The sequence below is a fragment of the Anomaloglossus baeobatrachus genome, chromosome 5 (genome assembly GCF_048569485.1).
Source record: "Anomaloglossus baeobatrachus isolate aAnoBae1 chromosome 5, aAnoBae1.hap1, whole genome shotgun sequence".
NCBI lineage: Eukaryota > Metazoa > Chordata > Amphibia > Anura > Aromobatidae > Anomaloglossus > Anomaloglossus baeobatrachus.
The window spans coordinates 423,997,324-424,014,783 of record NC_134357.1 but is presented as its reverse complement, the minus strand read 5'-3'; the positions used below and the strand labels follow the sequence as shown (position 1 = coordinate 424,014,783).

Here is a 17,460-nt window from a genome sequence, read left to right as displayed (position 1 = left end):
TCACTGACTAAGGTCCTGTAAACAAATCGCCAAGTATTGGCTGTTACAAGAGATGATCATTTCTCCTAGTTTGAGCGATGCTGCTCTGATCGGGAGAGATGAATGAGCGATCAGACAGCTGATCGTTATAGCCCCCTTTGGGGACTAGTAAAAGAAAAAGAAAAAAGTTTAAACATTTTTTGAAAAATTAAAAAAAAATGAAAAAAGCTAAAAGTTAAAATCACCCCCCACTCGCCCCTTTGAAAATTAAAGAGTTAAAAAAATAAAAAATATATACACATTTGGTACTGCCAAATTATGTTTTTTGGTTGCCACAAATTTTGTGCAAAATTCAATAACTGGCGATCAAACCGTATCATCTGCGCAAAAATGGTACCATTAAAAACATCAGCTCGAGACGCAAAAAATAAGCAGTCACTGAACCCCAGATCCCAAAAAATGAGAACGTTACGGGTCGCGGAAAATGGTGCAAAATGTGAGCCACTTTTTTGGACAAACTTCTGATTTTTTTTAACCCCTTAGATAAAAGTAAACCTATATTTGTTTGGTGTCTTTACCATATAGTGAACACAGTGAATAAAATATCTCAAAAACAATTGTGTAATCGCACTTTTTTTTGCAGTTTTTCCGCATTTGGATTTTTTTGCCGCTTTCCAGTACACTATATGGTAAAAGTAATAATTTCATTTAAAAGTACTACTTGTTCCGCAATAAACAAGCCCTCACCTGGCTATATTGACAGAACAATAAAAAAAGGTACGGCTCTCAGAAGAAGAAAGGAAAGTGCAAAATCGGCCGGTCGTGAAGTGGTTAAGGGACTTGTTTGATGACTTGTTTTACATATTGTAATATCTATATACATGAATGTTTATGTGTCTGGTATACTTACATCAGTGACTGCTGCGACATTCTATATTTCTCACAAATCCCACTATAATATTTTCTCAGTTTGTATGATTTTGCCCTGAAAGAAACTCAAAAACATATTTATTAAAATTAAAACTTATATTCTGCTTGGCTCTAACATAGCCTATGCACATTAACCAAATGGGTACTTAACAAAGATTCTGAAAAAACACTAGTGTATGCCCTCATCATCTCCCGCCTTGACTACTGCAACCTCATGCTCTGTGGCCTCCCTATTTTTTTTTAAACTTTGAATTTTTTTTAAGATTTTCAATTTTCATACATAAAATAGAACATAAAATTCACAATTCTTATCGAACCTAGACAAACAATGACAGGACAGGTGAGGAGGGTTAGGAGGGGAGAGGAGAAGTAGAGGGGAAGAGGGAAGGGTTTCAAGAGTCCACGCTCCTTCCATAGGGCCCATAGGCTCCAGTCTCACAGATCCTCCTGTCCCGCAAAGTAGTCCCATGGTGCCCATACGGCCTGGAAACGGTCAACTGTGTCATTCAATAGTGCCGTGAGATGTTCCATGCGTCTAACGTCCAGTAATCTATACTTGAGGCTCTGGGGTGAGGGTGTCCCTGGCTGCCTCCAATTCTTTGCAATTAAGCATCTGGCCACTGTAAGGATGTGGGGCAAAAGCCTAGAGGCCGTTTTTCCCAGTCCCCCATACCTAAGACCCAGAACATAGATCAGGGGATCAAGATCAACCTCGTCCTCTACAGAATGGTGCGCCTGCCCCCCCCCCCGCATCTCCAGCAACAACCCGGTATGGAGGGGCCTATGCCATGAAAGAAATCTAGAGTGTGGTACCAAAATAGCAAAATTTTATAGATATTTTCCTTATATAGTGTGCATATTCACGTCTTGGCGGCGTTGCCCCAGATTGCTGCCCATTCCTGAGGAAGTATCCGCTTTTTAGAGACTCCCATTTCCGCATGGATAGAAAAGACCCCTCAGGCCCCTCCCGTGACTCCGAAAGCAATATGTAAATTTCCGAAATCAGTCCCTTAGTGTCAGTGCCCCTTCTGCAAATTTTCTCAAAATCTGTGGGAATCGAGGCCCCCGCCCTGCCAATGTGGCCTCCCTTTTAACACTCTTGCACCCCTCCAATCTACCCTAGACTCTGCTGCATGGCTAATCCACCTGTAAATATAAAAAGACTATAATGGGATAATGGGGGTACGTTGACAGATATAATCAAGAGAGCTAACATATGACATGATATATAAATATGAAATTAGATCAAAGATGTAGATGCAGTCAGAATGCCAGGATTCTCAATACATGTGTGAATGAAGCCCAATGCCCTACTGTGAATGGCGTTCAAGTATACTTAATAATGGAATGGAGAAAGGATGAAAGGTGCAATGCCAATATCCACACTCCAGATTCAGCATGTCCATACCTAATGAGATAATGCACCGATGAAAGGACAAGTGTGACAATAAACATACAAGTGCATAAATAAAGGAACAGTTCATCTTTCCCCCTCAGCAACACTTGGGCTCCCCTGACGCGTTTCGCATTTGACCTTCCTCTGGAAGCATGTGCAAAGGTAATTTTTCAGGAAGGGCGAGAAGGGTCAGCTATAACATCACCTATCATGATTGGTGGATCCTGTTATTAGCTGTGTATAGAGGCATTACCTGTGATTGCAACCCTGCCTCTGATGATAAGGAGCCTGCTGAAAATTCTTCCTGAAGTAAAGTAAGTATGATTCCAAAATAGTGACCAGTGTGAAAATGTAAAAGTTGTTAATAAATATTGTTATATGAAAAAAATAGCTGTCTAGCAGCCTTACTGAATGTATGGCTTCCAGGTGACAATGAACTTTATTTCTCCTGGGAGCTGCCGGCTTTCAGTCATAGAGGCGTGGCCGGGAAATCTAGAGTCACCGTGAGTGGCCGGCACTTTGATTTACATTTTGCTTTGCATAGATGAAATGTAAAGCAAGCTGTTACAGTGTCAGGGAGTGCTTATAGTCGCCTCTCACTGTGTACCAAGCAATAACTATAGCCAAGTACAACTTTTTGAATGAATGCCGTTGCGTGTTTACAACATTTTCAGGAAATCATGGCACATATACTGCATAGTCTGATTGCCGTATGTGGAGTCAGGAAGGAATTTTTTTCCCTATTGGAGCTTATTTGACACATTGGGTTTTTTTTGCCTTCCTCTGGATCAACATGTTAGGCTACGGGTTGAACTAGATGGACTAAGGCGGGCTTTGCACGTTGCGACATCGCAAGCCGATGCTGCGATGTCGCACGCGATAGTCCCTGCCCCCGTCGCAGGTACGATATCGTGTGATAGCTGGCGTAGCGAAAATTACCGCTACGCCAGCTTCACATGCACTCACCTGCCCTGCGACCGTTGCTCTGGCCGGCGACCCGCCTCCTTCCTAAGGGGGCGGGTCGTGCGGCGTCATAGCGACGTCACACGGCAGGCGGCCAATAGCGGCGAAGGGGCAGAGATGAGCAGGATGTAAACATCCCGCCCACCTTCGTCCTTCCACATAGCCGCCGGCGGCAGGTAAGGAGATGTTCCTCGCTCCTGCGGCTTCACACACAGCGATGTGTGCTGCCACAGGAACGAGGAACAACATTGTACCTGTCGCGGCACCGGCATTATGGAAATGTCGGTGAATGCAACGATGATACGATAACGACGTTTTTGCGCTCGTTCATCGTATCATCTAGCATTTACACAGTACGATGTCGAAAGTGACGCCGGATGTGCGTCACTTTCGAGTTGACCCCACCGACATCGCACGTGCGATGTCGCAACGTGCAAAGCCGCCCTTAGAGTCTCCCTTCAACCTTAAAAACTATGAAACTATAAAATACATTATGTGTGCACAGCCATCATCTCTTAGGGGTACTTTCACGTTGCGACATCGCTACTGCGATCTCGTCGGGGTCAAATTGAAAGTGACGCACATACGGCGCCGGTAACGGCGTCGCAACGTGTAAAGCCTAGAAGCACCGATAAACGATCGCGAAAGCGTCGAAAATCGGTGATCTGTGTAGTGTTGGTCATTTCCATAATTTCGCTGCAGCGACAGGTACGATGTTGTACCTCGTTCCTGCGGCAGCACACATCGCTGTGTATGAAGCCACAGGAGCGAGGACCATCCCCTACCTGCGTCCCGCCTGTAATGAGGAAAGAGGTGGGCGGGATGTTTACATCCAGCTCATCTCCTCCCCTCCGCTTCTATTGGCCGCCTGCCGTGTGAAGGAGGCGGGTCGCCGGCCAGAGCGAGAGATCACAAGATATCGCATGTGCGACAGGGGCGGGGACTATCGCGCTCGGCATCGCTACAATCGGCTAGCGATGTCGCAGCGTGCAAAGTACCCCTAAGGCTCGCTTCACATCAGCAGTATTTTGCCGGAAAGCTGGATCCGGCACAAATGCGTTTCAGCTCCATTCGTTTACAATGGAATCGCAGCAAGATGTGGTCACATGCGGTCGCGTGCATCGCATCTTGCCGCGGCTTTCCGGCAAAATACCGCTGATGTGAAGCGAGCCTTAGGCGGCAGATTTCAAAACCATTTCAATAGGTGAAGACTTAAGGCCGTTTCAAACATCCGGCTTTTCGACGGATTGACGGATCCGGCGCACTCCAGTACAGTGTATACAGTACAATGGCAGCGCGGCAACTTCCGGGTCACATGGTCCGGTCACATGACAGCCTGTGACCGGAGCTTGTCGCGCTGCCATTGTATTGTATACACTGTACTGGAGTGCGCCGGAACCGCCAATCCGGCGAAATGCTGGATGTGTGAAACTGCCCTTATAGGAGGCGTTCTTGTCCCATCAGCGACTTGTAGAACGACACCATGTAATGGAGGTATTGCGGTCCTGTGGTGGTTCAGATTTTTAACCTAGGTTCCACTATTAATACACTGGGTTTTTTCAAAGGCAAAATCCAACATATGAATGTATCCTAAGGCTATGTCCACAAGTGAGTTTTTATTGTGTTTTTTTTCTGCAGCAAAACCTCCACACTTGGCAGTAAAAAAGCTGCGTTTTTTTGCTGGCTTTTCTGCTTTTTTGTTGTTTTGGTTTTTTTTGCTGAGTTTTTGGTGTGTCATTTGTCTACAGTACATGTTTAAATAAAGTTAGTTTCATTCACCACAAAAGCAGCAAAAAATGCACTCTCATTCCTTTCAATGGTGAAAAAGCAGCAAAAGTGATATAAGAATTGACACGCTGCTTCTTCAAAAAAAACGCAGCCGTTTTCTATTTCAGTCAGGAAAAAAAAAGCAAAGGTGTGCATGAGATTTCTGAAATCTCCTAGCTAGCTTGGCACTGTAAAAAGAAGCTTTCAATGTGTATTTATTTGCATAAAACCAATAAAAAAATATCACAGCAAAACCGCAACGTGTAAACATAGCCTTAGGTATGTTCACACGTTTTTGTTTATTTGTAGGAAAGTTTGGAGCGGGTTTGCTCTGATCCTTGCCTGAAAAAGCACTATACACTAACATTGTTTATGTGCAAGATAAATACTTGTGCTTTTCACTGTATGTATATGTTTGGAGAGGAGTATGGTTTTATATATGCTTGTGTGTGAATATATACAGGAGATATATATATATATATATATATATATATATATAATCATGTAAAATTGTAATATTTGTGGTTATCCCTGCATGTATGTATTGATTTATACGGAAATATGGCTGTGTGGTGATGAGTGTGTTTATATATATGGAAGAATTAATATTTGTGCATATGACTACATGTATGAATTGCATATGACATATGTGGCTAATCGTACAGGTGTGAGGGATACATCTGGGGCTGTGAGTATGGTTGTTTGTATGTGTGTGTGTGTATATATATATATATATATATATACACACACACACACACACACACGCACACACACACGTGTGTATAAATTCATACATGTACCTGTGAGTATATGTATTTCTGCATATGATTGTGTGTGTGTATATAGATATATAATGTGTGTGTATGTTAACCCTTCAGATGCATGCTCCTCATAGCCGGCCCTTCTGCCAGGTACCAGCTGCATCCTGCACTGAGCACTGGGCACAGAGTATCACAGCCCAGCTGATCATACAAAGTTCCAGTATCTGGCCTGTTTATTGCTGATGAAGGCAGAGGCATATATTGCTGCCATTCTGCACATCCAGCCACTACAATACCCCATACCTGGCCAGCCCCTGCTTCCTTACATGCCCAGGGGTGCCCCTCTGCACCCACCTAGTGCCACCTGGTGCATGAACCCCACTCCCCACGCACCCCTCTGCCTGCACCTACCTGCACAGCTCAACCAGGGCTGCTGGCTACGGCCTCTCCCATCACCCTCCCCTTGGATATTCCGATTGGAGAATGGTGCTGAGCTCGTTATCGGATTGGATGGCGAGCTGTCAGTCAAGCAGCAGAGGGCAGGCGAGTGGGTGGAGCTAAGTGCCGTTACTGTGTGCCTGCCTGTGGTTTTAGGCTTGTTAGGGGGGAAGGGGGGCAGTCATGTCAGGGGGTGAGAGTGACCCCTGACTGTGCCCCTGGCCCTCACTGTGTATATATGTATACCCTGTGCATGGGATGGAAGATGGGAGTAGTAGTGGGGAAGTGCACCCCTGGCCCCACATATCACAGCAGACATCTGCACCCCCTGTTTCTATGTGTCAGAATTATATATCTTGCCTCCTATGCCCAGTGGTGCTGAGCCCTGAGGGCATGTTACCAGTCACCCTGAGTTATGTGCCCACAGCCACCAGACCAGGCCATATTCACTCTTCTGGGCCTATGTTTACATTAGTGGAGGAGGCGATGAGAATCACTGTAAATTCTGTGCCAAAAAGATCAGAAATTCTTGCTAAAATATTTCTGCGTTCCAGGGATCCATCACTGGGCCACCACTTATATTATTGTGAAAGTATATGACCCCACGTCACTGAAGATGCCGCCTCCTCCGCCAATATTTGTCCTGGCCCGGGACGTCCAACATTCATATCTTGTCATGACGAGGTGTTAAATATGCCCTATAGTGCACCTATAGTGCCCTTATACTGCTGCTAGAGCTCCTATATTGCCCCTATGCTGCTCTTATAGTGCCCCTAAAATGCTCCTATAGTGGAGCTATAATGCTCCTATAGTGCTCCTATATTGCCCCTATACTGCTCCTATAGTGGCGCTATAATGCTCCTATAGAGTTCATATAGGGCCCCTATACTACTCCTATAATACTACTATAGTGCTCCTATACTGCTCCTTTAGTGCCCCTATACTGCTCCTATAATGCGCCTATAGTGCCCCTATAGTGCTCCTATAATGCGCCTATAGTGCTTTTATAGTGTCCCCATAGTGCTACTATACTGCCTCTATACTGCTCCTGTAATGCTCCTATAGTGCTCTGTGAATAAATCAAGGACTACATGGCATGTGCCGTACTGTTGTAACATGGCTCTGATGATCACCCATGTGGAGATGACATGAATGACTATTTCCAATAGCCAAGCCTGGAGTTTTGGTCGTGAGCTGTGAAATCATAGACCGCCATGTAATGTGTGTGTGACTGCGAGGTGTGGAGATTTGGCTGTTTTTGGATGGGGGTTTACTGACAAGTCATAATCCTGAAGTATTTTGCACTCAAGTAAGATGCAAATGACGTAATTTTTTTGGTCGTCTATCTGAGGCTCGATGTCACACAACCAAAGTTTCCGCATGGCTCTAAAATGAGATTGGATGGTCATAGACATAAAGAGGTCCCAATGACCAGACGGGCGAGTGATGTGCATTTCCATCAGAATCTCCTTCAGGAAGTAGAAATATTTTCCCTGACGTATGCCGCCAAACCGTGAGCAACATGAATCTAAGACTGGCTCTGCAGGGTTTCAGAGAAAACATACTTCGTAACGAGGGTCGAGGACAATATTGCTATAACTAGTCCAAAAGGCTGATACCTGCCGGGCTCTTCCCACCCAGCTCCATGTATACATCTGTCAGTCAAGGGGAGAAGTCAGTGAGGACCTGCCTCCTGGACTAATTCCCCTAGCTGCATCGCCCCAGCCGCTATTTCAAAGTATGTTTTCTGTAAAACACTGTAATAATGGGTCCGGTCTCTGATTCATTGTGCCCGTGGTTCAGTCTTCATGATTCAGCCGACAGGTTCTCTTTCAACTTTTAGGCTGGGGCAAAAAGCGTTGCGCAACAGCAATTCTCAGAGTGAGTGTGTCATGGCTGACCTGCGACCAGTAACAAATAATATCACACATTTTCGAACATTTGCAACTTTTTGTCGCGGGTCATAATATGACACCATAGGAAATGATTAGATCTGATGTCTCAATGTGATGCTGTAATTTCGTATAGCGTGATGTGGGGCGGTGTAGGTAGCCCAGGCCATAATCACTTCCTACTCTATACTGTAACTATGTGTGACATCTGCCCCTTTGTTATTGCAAGGACACAGTTGTGTATGTGTGATCCCCCCACAACCTCAATGACCACGATCAGGGAAAACACCAATTGCACCCATTTTACCTCTTATCCCCTTATCAGGACCGTGGACAGGTTGAGCATGTAGGCGATCTTCTAGGGAGTCATTGGGAGGGTCACGCCAAAGCCCAAGAGGCAACACGTGAATTGCAATTATGGTGTAAATACCAGTATCATAGATTTTATCTTGCAATCATGGACAATTATTTGTGAATATGATTGGCCAATTAATTATTTGGCAATCGCTTAGGCATCTTGGCACTCTCTGAAAATACCATGCATTGGGAGGACCACCGTCTGCTCATGAAAACTGTACTACAAAAATCTGTGGTTTAAGGGCCAGATCTAAAGGGTGCTTTAAACGCTACGATATATCTAACGAGATGTCGGCGGGGTCACGTCGTGACGCACATCTGGCCTCGTTAGTGATATCGTAGCGTGTGACAGCTACGTGCGACGGTGAACGAGCAAAAATACTCATCTTCTCGTTCATCGTTGACACGTTGCTCATTTTCTAAAAATCGAACGTCCGGTTGTTCATTGTTCCCGAGGCAGCACACATCGCTCCGTGTGACACCCCGGGAACGATGAACACAGCTTACCTGCGTCCCGCTCATCTCCGCCCCTCCGCTTCTATTGGCCGGCCGCTGTGTGACGTCGCTGAGACGCCGAACGTCCCTCCCCCTTCAGGAAGTGGATGTTCGCCGCCCACAGCGAGGTCGTTTGGGAGGTAAGTACTGTGATGGGGGGTCACTGCATTGTGTGACACGGGCAACAAATTGCCCGTGCCGCACAAACGATGGGGGCGGGTGCGATCGCACGACATATTGAAACGTGTAAAGCAGGCTTTAGTCTCATACTTCCCATCATATGCTTAAAAAATAAAATTTTGCAGCATTCATTGGGGAAATTTGGGGGAAATCAAATTTTGCTCATAGTGATGAATGGCATCAATTGAACAATCCAACCACGTGACATCTTTGCATTCTAGTGGTTGCCCTAAATCACAGAGGACAAGTGAAAGTTTTGGCAGGTTGCCATGATTTTGGGTGATTTCTACCTCTGGACGAAACCTGTTAAAATTGAAGGGATTATCTGGTAAAAAGCAGTAAAAACCTATCCAGAGGATACGTGATTGGACTACATTAATTACCATTGATCGCCAGAATGGGGCACTTTTATCCCCATTAGAATGGGGCAGCAATGAGCAGAATCGACTGCCGCTACATTCATTCTCCATGTGGACAGCCCCATAGAGAATGAAAAGAGCGGTGATCGGACGTGCACACTTGCGCGCATCCTAAAGGGGATTAAAGTTCCCTGTTCTTGTGCTCAATGGAGTTTCCAGCAATCCGACCCCCAATCAGACCCACAGACCTACAGTATGTACTGGATAGGTGATAACATCTTTTCACCTGACAAACCGATAAAAACATCTTTATTCTCTTTCCTGACCCATCTGTTTTAGTGAAAAAAAAAATAAATTGGAGCATTATTTCTTTAAAGGGGTTAAATAATTTCAGATGGACAGCAGCGGGAGCGGAACAACTCATTGGCCGGGGTGTCGATTGTTGTACACCTAGCCATCAGACACAACCCCTTTAACTGTGAATTGTGATTAACCTGTCATACTAAATACCTGTTGAAGTTATTGTTCAGGTTATTACATTCTTGTAGATACTTAAAGAAGTTGCCCACTCCTGCAGAACTCCTTCAAAGCTCTAGCAGTCTTCTGCACAAACTAAAAAGAAGTGCAGCTGCACCAGTCCAGGAGCCAAGTATACAGAATTTTATTTTGTGCAGCTGACTGGAGCTATTAAAAAGGGAATATCCTTTAAAACGTGTAGTGTATATACAGTGGGTACAGAAAGTATTCAGACCGTTTGCTCAGTATTGAGTAGAAGCACTCTTTACAGCTAGTACAGCCATGAGTCTTCTTGGGAATGATGCAACAAGTTTTTCACACCTGGATTTGGGGATCCTCTGCCATTCTTCCTTGCAGATCCAGTTTCGTCTGGTTGGATGGTGAACGTTGGTGGACAGCCATTTTCAAGTCTCTCCAGAGATTCTCAATTGCGTTTAGGTCAGGACTCTAGCTGGGCCAGTCAAGAGTAGTCACAGAGTTGTTCTGAAGCCACTTCTTTGTTATTTTAATTGCTGTGTTCTTAGGGTCATTGTTTTCTTGCAAGGTGAACTTTTGGCCAAGTCTGAGGTCCAGAGCACTCTGGAAGAGGTTTTCTTCCAGGATATCTCTGTAGTTGGCCACATTCATCTTCCCTTCAATTGCAACCAGTCATCCTGTCTCTGCAGCTGAAAAATACCCCCATAACATGATGCTGCCACCACCATGTTTCACTGTTGGGATTGTATTGGGCAGGTGATGAGCAGTGCCTGGTTTTCTCCACATATACCGCTTAGAATTATCACCAAATAGTTCTAACTTTGTCTTATCAGACCCCAGAATCTTATTTCTCATAGTCTGGGAGTCCTTCATGTGTTTTTTTGCAAATTGTATGTAGGTTTTCACATGTCTTGCACTGAGGAGAGGCTTCCGTCGGGCCACTCTGCCATAAAGGCCTGACTGGTGGAGGGCTGCAGTGATAGTTGACTTTGTGGAACTTTCTCCCATCCCCCTACTCCATCTCTGGAGTTCAGCCACAGTGATCTTGGGATTCTTCTTTACCTCTCTCACCAAGGCTCTTCTCCCATGATTGTTCAGTTTGGCTGAACGGCCAGGTCTAGGAAGAGTTCTGGTCGTCCCAAACATCTTCCATTTAGGGTAGTTTCACACTTGCATTTTTTTCCTTCCGTCACAATCCGCCCTTTTGGAAAACAGCGGAATCCGTTGATTTCGCTGTTTCCCATAGACTTGTATGGATGACGGATTGTGCCAAAAGTACCTGCGTTGCTTCCGCTGGAACGCAGCATGTAACCTTTTTTGAGCAGCGGAATCCTTAGGATTTCGCTGCGCATGCTCTCTCTGGCTCCCTGCACCCGTAACCAGAGTACACATCGGGTAACCAAGCAAAGTGCTTTGCCTAGTTACCCGATATTTACCCTGGCTACGTGTGCAAGGAGCCAGTGCTAAGCGGTGTACGCTGGTAACCAAGGTAAATATCGGGTAACCAAGCAAAGTGCTTTGCTTAGTTACCCGATATTTACCCTGGCTACGTGTGCAGGGAGCCCGACACTTCCCCGCTTGGCTCTGCCCCCTCCTGCACTCCACTCCGCATGTACACACGCAGGCGTACACACACGCAGGCGTACAAACACGCAGGCGTACACACACACGCAGGCGTAAACACACACACACGCGCGCGCGCACACGCGCACACACGCGCGCGTGTACACGCGCACACACACACTCACCTGTCCTCAGCGCCATGGCCCCGCTCGGTTCCACCCACCCCGCACTCCGCCCCCCGCACACATTCTCGGTGGCCGAACGATCAGTTGATCACCCGGCGACCGGCTGCTGTGAGCGATCAGCTGATCACCCGGCGACCGGCTGCTGTGAGCGATCAGCTGATCACCCGGCGACCGGCTGTAGTGAGCGATCAGCTGATCACCCGGCGACCGGCTGCTGTGAGCGATCAGCTGATCACCCGGCAACCGGGTGATCAGCTGATCGTTCACAATAATTTGCCGTCGGTAACTGTACAAAAAAAACCCAAATATGAGTCCGTTGTTTTGTACGATCCGTTGTGCCACTATATGCAACGCATCCGTTGCATCCGTCACACAACGCAATGCAACGGATGCCGTTCAACGCAAGTGTGAAACTAGCCTTAAGGATTATGGTGGGCACTGTGATCTTAGGAACCTTGAGTACTGCTGAAATTCTTTTCTAACCTTGGCTAGATCTGTGCCTTGCCACAATTCTGTCTCTGAGCTCCTTGAGCAGTTCCTTTTGACCTCATGATTTATTTGGTCTGACATGCACTGTGAGCTGTGAGGTCTTATATAGACAGGTGTGTGCCTTTCCGAATCATGTCCTAGCAGTCTAATTAAACACAGCTGGATTCCAATGAAGGAGTACAACTATCTCAAAGAGGATCACAAGGAAATGGAGAGTATGTGACTTAAATATGAGTGTCTGAGCAAAGGGTCTGAATACTTATGACCATGTGATATTTCAGTTTTTCTTGTTTAATAAATTTGCAAAAATTTCTACATTTCGGGGGGGGGGGGGCTCTGTCAAGATGGGGTGCAGAGTGTATATTAATGAGAAGAAAAATGAACAATTTAAAGGGGTCTGAATACTTTCCGTACCCACTGTGTGTGTGTGTGTGTGTGTATGTATTTGTATATATGTATATATACATACATACATACATATGGATTAAGTTTTGTTTTTGTTTTATTAAGTTGCCTCTTTTGTATTTGATGGATAAGGTAATTTTTCCCTATTACAATGTTTGTGATAATAAAAGCTCTCTTTGAAACATTCAAAACCAATTACAGTAAGAATAATTTGTAGCAAAATCATTTAATTAATTACTACCTCTGCGCAAACAAGGTATATATATAACCTTTTTGCTTCTCAAATGCCTAATATCAATCCCTAAAAAAAACCAACAAAAAAACCCCAAGAATATAATATGTGGTACATTGGGACAGGAAGAAAAGATGCCTCAGATGTTGATAACCCAAATATAACAAGGATGTAATGTTTTTTAGGCCCTAATCAATCCCTGTTTCCCAACAGGAACAACGGCCCCACCTGTCTACATGAGTTGGCACCCTAAGAAAGATACGTAGTGGAGCCTCCATGCCACATCGTCTGCCCCTATCCTTTCCATAGTGACCCCTTATATTAGATCTGACACAGTAAAATGTATAGTGGTAGTTGGAAGATATATTCTTCCTAGCAAGTGCCTTTTGCGCTGATGAGCAGAAGGGAAAGAGATCAATCCTGACCTGGACTTTCTCTGCTATTCTGGATTTTTGGGGCAACACATCGAGTCGCACAGCTGCAGAATTAGGACAGAGTAAATAGGCAGCTAGAACTTCTCACTGTGTGGGTAGTTGTGCTGGAAAGCTGAAACACGTTTTATGGGAATAACACACCTTAATGGACTGGGACCTATGACATGTTGTTTGACAAGCTGGACTTTTGCTTTGCATGGTTTTCTTTGTTACCAGTGTGAATAAAACACTGAGTTTTGGACTGAAAACCTTTGTGTGCCTTTGTACTGCATCCCTGACATTGCCTACCAGAGCTGATTCTCTACATTTGGTGGAGGATGTGGGAAAACGCAATTAGGAGTGAGGCCAGCACTATTTTTTTTTGCACTTCTGGCTGGGTGCCTATATATGTCCTGAGTAAAGGGATTATCGCTGTGCCGCCCTGGGAAGGTGGGTACTCGGTCCCGGGCGGTTGAAAACGGGAATGTCACTTCAGGTGGCCGTTGCCCGGTCCCGTGCCCTGGGGACGCTTAATAAAAGGGGGTATTTACAGGGGATAATAGAGTTAATGTTTGTGACGCCTGCGGGTTGCGGTTGAATAACCACCTCTGCTCAACATGGGTACTCCCAGGGATGGTAATAGTGGCAGCTATGGTGGTAGGCCCTCCACAGGTAGGGCTGTGCCTGGGAGATGTATGTTATATAATGATTGAGATCACACCAGGTTAACTTTAACAGTCTCTACTCACATGGAACCTCGGCTTGCTGGTTCTGGTCCCAGGAGTATCAGTGCCAATGTAGTGACCCAGGTTACTTTATCCCCGGCACTCTCTGTAGATTGAGTCCCCGTAGCGTGGAGCGTTTGGGAACCCCGACTGTCCCTTTTGGGGTACAGTCTCCTTCTCCGTACGGCAGGCAGTGCGGACCTTGCGGGGAGGTAAGTGTCCGAACCCTGATTCTAGTTTACTGCTGATGCCCCCGGATTATTTGGTTCGATGAAGTCCGTGAAGGTGTCCTCACCGTGCAGGTATTTGCCAAACAGTCTAAAGCTTGTGCTTGACCTAGGGCACTGTGCCCCGTGCGTGGTCAGGTCCCAGCGGTATCTCGGTACCCATCCTGGTGACCTCTCTCCTGTGCCCCCTGGGTCACCGTTACACGGACCCAGCTCAGGCACGTCCGCACACCTCTCCTGTGTGCTCCGCTCTTCTCGACTGCTCTCTGACTGACTGACCCCTCCCACCAGGCTGGCTATACCCAGGGACTCGTTCCCATGGCGACCATCCCCTTACATGGTTAACCCTTTATGCCCAGTGTGGAGAGAACTAGGATTTAGATGTGTGTTGGTGGAATCGGCACTGGTACTACAGGTCCCAGGGGGTAGTTCCTGCATCCCCTAGAGGATGCAGTTCCTTGTAGTGCCCTGAGGTTTTCAGGGGTACTACTGTGCTGCCCCCACGCCCGCAGCAGCTGGACTGCTCGGATCCGGACCCGCTGGACAGGTCCAGGTGTTGCCCTTGCGGGCCAGGTAAAACGTTCCTTACCTGGCAGTCTTTTGTCATGGGCCCCAAGTCCGGGACCCCTAGTCTGGAGGGTAGCCACCGGTCTCAATGGTGACTGGGCCTCAGCCTACTCTACCGCAGGCCCTTCCTCCAATCAGCCTCTCCAGAGACTGCAGCAGGGTGAGAAGGTTGGTCAGGGACTATTTATAAGGCCCAATAGTTTTTGGGTTGGCTTTCCAGTCCAAAGCCATGGTCCTTCTTTAATACTTTTCAAACTTTGGAACGGTGCACGGTCCCAACGGGGAGCGGTATAACTGGGGTAGCCGGGGTTCCACTACCACTGCTGCATGGGGCCATATGGCTCACTCGGCACCCTGGATTCAGCACCCCTGGACCAGCTGCAATGCATCCCGGAACTCTGCACTTCAATTGGGAAAGGAGGTGGTATAGCGGGTAACGCTGCTGCGCCAGGGAGCTGTGCCGGCCGGCACTCTCCCACCACGTAGTGAACGGGCTCCGGGCAGGTCAACGAGGTCGGGATGGTCTGTGTACCTCTCTCCCGACGCGGCGCTGTATGGGCGGCTCGGCTCTCACGGGCCCACACCACGGCCACCATTCTCCGGACCTCTGCCTTCTATTCCAGCACCTGCTGCAGCGACTGCGATCGCATCCAGACACAGAATCTCGCTAGCTCCCGCTCCAGCCAGGCAGCGGTTCCCATTGCTAAGCGATCTGATTCGTGCTCCTCCAAGGGGATCACTACTCTGCCTCGGGGCGCCGCCATTCCTGGGGTCGGTGCGGCTCCACCATCGGGATTTGGTGCAGACATCTTCCCGCTTCTCCCCCTTGGTCTTTTGCAAGCACTCCCTTGTGCGGCAGGTTAGTTTCATTTTCGGCCTCAGGGTGTTGTTTCCTTCCGGCCGTGTTCCCAGGGGGCGGGGCTTCAGCTTTGTGTCCTTTCTCGGGGGAGAAGACGCTGGGCTGTAGTTTTACGTGCCTAAAAATGGTGGCAAAAATAGTGACTACTGGAAATTTTTCAACGGATCACCACTGACTGTCCAATTCAAGGCGCACTTCCACCAGGTAGGTGGATGGGTTACAATCCTGTTCGTAACGCCAAGTTTCGGGGTGTGCCGCCCCCACGCCCGCAGCAGCCGGGCTGCTCAGATCCGGACCCGCTGTGTGACTTGAGGGATCCTCTGGACCCGGGGGTCACGCGGACACGCCGACTGAAAAGGGGGACGAAGTTGTACGGCCTTGGCCGTATTCAGTTTGTGACGCCACCCACGGTGTGTGGTGAAGTGGGACACCACCGCTGCTGTTGTGAGATACCCGGGGTAGATGTAGGAGCAGCCGGATGTTAACCCCTCCGTGGGTAGGGATGGTTGCCCCGGGGCCCAGTGTCTCTGTGCAGGGTATGGCGATGGCAGGGACCTGCGCGCCCGGACGTACCGGGGGAGGCTTGGTTACTCACAATTAAATGAATTACACAAGTCTTTTGGTAAACCAAGGTGCTGGTGGCCGGCCGTCATGGCCGGTTGTACTCTGGCCCCCCACCTGGGCTGGTGGTCGCCGTCTTTTCCCTCTGCACTGTGTTTGTTTGTGTTGGACTTCCCAGTATGTAACTCGGGAGTCCGCTCCTGGCTTGTTGTGTACCTCAGGAGCCGTGCCCGCTGACGCTGACCCGTGGGATCTATGGGCCCTGGAGGTTGCCCTATCCCTCTCTGTGGGTGGTTGTCTTCTTTTGGGACTTTGGTTGGGACAGGACCTATAATCCTGCCCTCAATCGGTTGATTAGCTAGGCCATTGGTTCTGGTCCTGGCTTCAGGGTCCGAGTACCCCCTCTGTGCACGGTTTCCGTTCGGGTTTCTGGTGTCGGTACCGGCGGGCTCCAACCCTGTCCCAGTCCAGCTCGGATCTGCCGAGCCGTCTTCCCGTCTCCTGCTGACGGAGACCACCATCTGCCACCTAGCCAAGGCACCAGGGCTTCGACCCTGGCACCGTTCAACTTGACCTTCTCCTCTGCTGGAGCTACACCTAGCCCCAGCCTCCACTCCTCTCAACTTGAACTACCACTTCATCTGAAGCTTAACTGCTTGTTTTCCCGCCCCGGGCTGTCTAGACCCCTAGGTGGGCATTTCCTAACCGCCTGGTGCCGCCCACTGGTGTGCCTGTCTTGCCCTGAGGGGGGTGACTAGGGTTTCAGGTCGGCTGTATGGTACCCTGTGAGGGAAGGTGTTGTGCGGGGGCCTATGTGTGACTACCTGGTTTTTCCAGGGCGTCACACTGCATCGCAAACCCAGACGAGGATATCTACAGAGATAGAGGCTATGGTGCAAACGCTCATGGACCTCGCCCATCAATAACAAATATTTAACCAGCAACAGCAGGAGACCAACCAGCTGCTGTTACAGCTACAGACAGCACTACAGAAGTCCTCAGGTGGTCCACGATGCCCGGAAATCCGTCTGTTCGGCAATTCTCAAAATGGAACCACCATCAGATCACGAGTAGACCTACCTGGCTGTGTTTGCGAGAGTGGCCGAGAGGGAGAGTTTACCTCAGGATCAATGGGGGGAAGTCATCGCTCCGTTTCTGACGTCAGGACCCCAGCATGCCTATTTAGATTTACTGGAGGAGCAAGCAGTGGACTATGCAATCATCA

At 47.9% G+C, this 17,460-nt stretch overlaps 1 protein-coding gene across 1 annotated transcript in view; it reads right to left on the bottom strand.

Moving 5' to 3' along the window:
• The window catches only part of KANSL1 (KAT8 regulatory NSL complex subunit 1), a 143,812-nt gene extending 137,571 nt beyond the window's left edge, over nucleotides 1-6,241 (bottom strand). Inside the window, exons 1-2 of the mRNA XM_075350308.1 lie at nucleotides 6,208-6,241; nucleotides 890-964 (exon numbers count right to left, since the gene is read on the bottom strand). The gene's annotated coding sequence lies outside the window, so the exon portion shown is untranslated. The remainder of the gene's footprint in view (nucleotides 1-889; nucleotides 965-6,207) is intronic.
• Nucleotides 6,242-17,460: the final 11,219 nt, after the last annotated feature.